Source organism: Triturus cristatus, chromosome 11, assembly GCF_964204655.1.
Source record: "Triturus cristatus chromosome 11, aTriCri1.1, whole genome shotgun sequence".
Taxonomy (NCBI): domain Eukaryota; kingdom Metazoa; phylum Chordata; class Amphibia; order Caudata; family Salamandridae; genus Triturus; species Triturus cristatus.
The window spans coordinates 1,131,446,851-1,131,452,866 of record NC_140594.1 but is presented as its reverse complement, the minus strand read 5'-3'; the positions used below and the strand labels follow the sequence as shown (position 1 = coordinate 1,131,452,866).

Below are 6,016 nucleotides of genomic sequence, written 5' to 3'. Positions count from 1 at the left end.
GTGCAGTTTTTATTTTGATAATAATCTTTATGGTTGTTTTTTTGCTACTGACCAATGACAATTATTTTAACGGTACATCATTTGTGGTGTATGAGTACTGAGAACAGTAGAATGGAAAATGGACCCACAAAACACATTTTTACAGTGGCAAAAATGTGGCATTGTGCACAGTGAGTAACCCTCTCACTCAAATCTTTCCAGGCTGCTGGTATTATGATGACCTCAGCTGATGAAGGTTCTCCCAGGGGAGATGCAGAGGTGGAATATTCTGCTGAACTTTGTATCTCCTGCATCATTTAGTTGTACACCCTGTCCTGAATTGTTTTCAATTCAATTCAATTGTTTTTAAGTGTTTCCAATTGGAACGTGTTGCATGTGAATACTTGCCATGCTTCTGGGTAACTGTATGCCGCAAATTTTACACTGCACATATTTAGCTGTAATCTTTTCCCCTGAAGATATTGTAAAATTCTTGCAGACATCACTTTTTATTGCACTTGCTGGTGTAAAGATAAACCTGCATGTGTTTAAAGAGGTTGTGCACAAAAATGTATTTGTAAAAAGTTAAATAGGTTGTGTTATGTTTATTTATTTGTAGTGAATGCAATGCACAGTGTTCCTTAATTGCAATGAGATAGTGTGCAGTCTTGTTTTTTTTCTGTTATCTTCATGATTGTTTTTCCCCACTGTTCAATGATAACTGCTTAAAAAGTACGTTGTTTATTATTTATGGTGTATGAGTAATGAAGCTGAGAACAGTAAAAAAGTGAAATTGAAATGCTTATTTATATTACTACATATATTTGCAGTATGAAAAATGTCTAGGTTTCTTTCTTTGGTTTTTTGAGGTGCAAAATGTATTTGAGACTACAAAAATAATGGTTATACTGGCAGTGCTTTTGTTCATCTCTTAAGAATATAATCGCAGACGAAAATATTAAGAATATCTCTGTGTGCTTATGTGTGGTCTTTGGCAGTACACAGCGAAACACTTACAGACCACCAACTTTTTGCAAGTTTGTGTCTCAGCCAGCCACTCTGTGCATCTCTTCTGTTTCCGTGAGGTTGGGTGTTAATAAAATTCCACACCCTACAATGATGATGTCTGAGCCCTTTGTGTGGATCACCTTGTGGGGTGTTGAGTACTGCTGACCAAGGCTATCACCACCAACATCCATTTGGACACCAGGTGTAAAGTGAAGAAATTCAGATTTGCTTCTCACTCTTGAGCTAGAAATATATCCAAAGACAAATCGGACTGTTCCTCAGCAAGTTTTACTGCAGCTGTAGTTCCCTGTTTCCAGAGTACCTTGAGAGCTCATTTCGACAATCAAAAAGCACCCTCCATGGAAAGGAATTCCAGTTTCTTGTAATCCCTTCACAACCCCAGGTCCAGGAACCACATGTGCATTCACTATGTCAGAACAGGATGCAATTTTATATAAGCCACCTTCATATTGATGTTTCACTGTATGTCCCATGTCTGCAAATTTACGGTGTTCAAACAACAGGAACTGGTGTTGATCTGCAAGAGCTCTTAATTCCATCTCAGCCTCACGCGTGAAATCACTAAGAATACCAATGTGCACCTTCAAGATACAGATGCTAGGTTTTAATGTGGAAGCAAGCTGCAAAAGCTCTTTTGAGTTGGTAACATCTGCTGACAAGCACAAGTTGCTCTCTTTTTTTCCATGAACTGGAGGAGCCATGCTGCCAGCAGGTGTACATTGGGTAAAAGACTTCGGTCACTGAATCTCAATTCTTTGCAAATCTTCACTGGGGCAACACCATTGGTAATTTTAGAGATGACAACATTATGGTCCTCTAGAAACATCTTGACTTTTGCCAACATGTCGGCATCAACCTTACCCTCTTGGTTGAAGATCTCCAGCACTTCTGTTAGAGTACACACAGGATGTAGATGCATGCCATGTGCCTCCAAGTTGGCCTTTCCACCTTCCTCTCTGTCAATAAGAACAATGGCATTGGTCACCTTCAGTACCACTTACTGGAGAACTACTGCAAAAGCACTGGTATTTAATTGGTTGAACAGATGTCTGTAGCCAGAGTTAAAGCAGTGTATGGAACACCACACACATATTCACACTTTATCGCTGCATCTTTAGCAGTTGGAAAAATAAGACTGGAAACCTGGTTCATAAGGTCGGGATGAGATACAATAACGCGTGGGTCAAAGTAGACTGGGGTGAGGAGGGCACTCTTAAGATTTTAACAGCCTTGATCTCAAAGAGTCGGAGAGCCAGCACCTCCATGCCTGCGAGTAAGGGATGAGTAGATGTGAAAAGGAGAGAGGGAGACACCTTGCGAGAAATGTCTAGTTATTTCTTAGAACTATGTCTTTATGCATTGCTGAAATTGTATGTCACTTTTGCAATTCTATTAATTGTAAAACTAAGAAATATTTCAGTTTTTTATTTTTATGCAGATCAATGGCACCAACTATTGGGGTAATGTACTTTACTAGTTAGTTCTTGCAGTGTTGTTCCATAACTTTAGATTTGGAGGATGCACACCCAAGAACAGATTGCTACAGTTACTAGCACACCTAGGTACACATCAGTACAGCAGCTCACACACCCTGCTACTCACAGAAGGAGGTTCTCACATACAAGCTCACACTGATACAGCTACGGACACACCTAGACACACATTGATACAGACACTGGCACACCCAACTGCACACCAATACAGCCACTGACACATCCAGCTAAACACTAATACATCCAATAACACACCCAGGCACACAGTGACACACCAAGGGACTTACCAATGCAGACACTGACTAACCCAGGCATACAGAATTGCAGACACTGGCACAGCTAGTCAAACACAAATGCATCAAATAACACACCCAGACACACACAGAAGCACACACTAATCTAAGGTTAGTGTCCCCTTCTCTTGTCGTTCTTTCTTAGCTGTTGAAGAAGGCTTTGAGCTTTAATTTTCATTAAAAAATTTGGCTACTTCTTGTTGAAAGTAGGTGTTGAGATAAAGCCTAGACCTTTATTGATAACCATGGTTTGATCTTTGTTCAAGGGAATGTCGGTCAGGTTAAAGAGCAGCAATTGTTGTGCTTCGCTCCTGGGAGTTGATCTTTGGTTTTCTTTCTGGTCTTGACTCCCAAGTAGACATAATCTCATGTCCCTGTAACCCGTGCTATATTGGCATGACCTGCAAAAAGATTAAAACTCGCATCTATGAACAAAGAAGCAACATCAGGTGCAAAAACTCTTCAACAAAAATGAGTAACCACTTCCTCTATGTAGGACATTGTCCTAACAATATCCAATGGGTTGTACTGGAGGCTCTAGAATATGTGGACACAAACTCAGATAGAAATTTACTGCAGAAGAAACAACAATTGATTTACCATCTAGGAACCTTCCACAATGGGCTCAATGACCAAATTCCATAGAATCAAACAACCAGATGACCATGTGCTCGCACAAAGAACCATCGCTCACCGAGCTGCCCTGAGAAGATTTTTTTAAAATATCAGCCAAGATCCTAACTGTTCCGAAGAGACAAGTAAACTGAGGACAACTCTAATTATCCTAAGAGCGACACTCCAAGATCTTTAACTGATAACAAGATACCCAGGCCTCCAGCTGAGAGCCACCAGTATAACATGAAAGGAGAGAGAATGATCAGGTGAAACACCAATCCCTGGAGAAAAGATACTAAATCTAGGAACAACATCAAAAGATAATAAAAGTAGACTACACTTAATATAAACCTTCCCCTCTGGAGAAGCAACTGCACCCCAAGCATGGAAGGCTTCACCAGCGAATCAAGTGACCAGATAACCATGCGACTACATAACAAACCATCGTCTTTAGAGGAACTAAAAAAGACACCAACTAAGATCACAACTATCCTGAGGAGACTTATGAATAATGGTCGACTCTAACCACTCCAAAACGGACATCCCGAAAATCTTAATCGATAGCACATACTCACACCTCAAGTCAGGCAAAACCTAGAAGACTTGAAGGGATAAGATATGATCAGGGAAGCAAATGTACACAAGTACAGAGATTTCTCTTTTTCCCCCCCACTAATCTTTGATGAGAGCGCACAATCATGACTGAAATATCTAGCGAATCAGTTATAGAGGTCCCAACGTCCCTGCTCAAACTACATTACTATTGAACTGTTTGGGGCCAATTACGAGGGCGGTCGGAAAACCATCCCGACCACCATGGTAGCTGTAAAATACTGCCCGCCGGACTAGCGGGAAAAACGCCAGTCAGATTATGATAAACCGCCAAAATATTCCGACCGCGGCGGTAGGAGGCATCGAAAATCCGCCCGTAACCGGCGGAGCTGGTGAAAATCCGACCGCGACGGTCGGATTCACAGTGAAAAATAAACAAACCGCCGCCAGGCACGCGGAGTAACCGCCCGTGACATTATGATATCCCCCATTCCCCAGTGGTACGTTCCACTGTATCCGACCGCCGCGGTCGTGAACAGTAATGAACATGATAGCCGGAGGAAGGGCTGCAGCATAGCCATCGCTGTGGAGGCTCCGTAAAAGAAATGGCATCCGATTACAAAAACACGCAATAAGGCCACCAAATGCACACAGGAAACTAGCCCTGCCCCCAAATTAACCTAAAACTGCACAATGACACACCCCCATGGCAAATTCAAACCAACAAATCACAGGACAACCCACACAACACACCTGACAGCAATACACTAGCTTGCCACATAGCTGAGCATAAAACCAGCCCCTTTCCTGACCACAATCCTTTGCAAAACTACACAACTGAAGGACCCAACACCAGAGCACAAAGGAGAGGCAAACCTGCACACATCACACCACCACCACAACTCACACACACACCACCTACAACACCTACACCACCCTCACAACTGCACCCCAAAACATCAGCACAGCACACACCATGGCACCACACAAAATGCCAAAATTCACAGAAACAGAGTTGACAGTCATGGTAGATGAGATAATCAGAGTTGAACCACAACTCTTTGGTAACATGGTCCAACAGACACCATTAGCTGCCAGAACCCAAATGTGGGTGAGGATAGTGAACAAGGTCAATGCAGTAGGAACCACCCCCGCAACAAGCAGGAAATACAGAAGCGGTTGCATGACCTGAAGAGTGTTGTCAAGAAGAAGAGGGCCAAGAAACGTGAGCTGGTTGAGTGGACTGGCGGAGGCCCTCCCATTCCACCAAACCCATACTCTGCGTGGAAGGAGAAGGTGCTTGCCATACTGCATCCAGAGAGTCTTGAAGGAATAGCCGGGGGAGTGGAGGTTGGTAAGTACTAACAAATGTATACCATCACACTGCTATATACTGTCTTGCACAACTACAAACCTACACCTCCTAGGCCCACGTCCATTATTCAGCACCACAATACCCAACACAGGTCTCACAGATGTAATCTCCACTCAACCTGATTCACCACAAAGGTACCCAACATCAACTGTGTTGTATGTGTCTAGACAACAAGCACTACAACTCCCACCAGGCCCCCTGTCCCCCCTCAGCAGGATGGAGCATTCCACACCCACCCAGAAGCATGTGTCAGCCATTGTCTGCTTCACCCTCACCTAACAGGTAGGTAGCCATCTTCACAATGAGGGGCAATGTGTCCTGGGACCCAGCACTACAACTCTATCCAGCCACCCCTGTCCTCCCCTGAGCAGGATGGAGCACTCCACCCCACCCAGAGGCATGTGTCAGCCATTGTCTGCTACACCCTCACCTAACAGGTAGGCAGCCATCTTCACAGGGAGGGCTGTTTGGGGTACGGAGGCCTGCTCCATAACTCACACCAGCCACCCTTGTCCCCCCCTCAGCAGGATGGATGCATTCCACACCCACCCAGAAGCATGTGTCAGCCATTGTCTGCTTCACCCTCACCTAACAGGTAGGTAGCCATCTTCACAGGGAGGGGCAATGTGACTTGGGACCCAGCACTACAACTCCCACCAGCCAGCCCTGTCCCACCCCTG

The 6,016-nt window shown here is 44.0% G+C and overlaps 1 pseudogene; it reads right to left on the bottom strand.

Annotated features, from left to right (window-relative positions):
* Positions 1 to 1,025: 1,025 nt before the first annotated feature.
* Positions 1,026 to 2,273, bottom strand: LOC146786189 (uridine 5'-monophosphate synthase pseudogene; annotated as a pseudogene).
* Between the last annotated feature and the right edge of the window lie 3,743 nt (positions 2,274 to 6,016).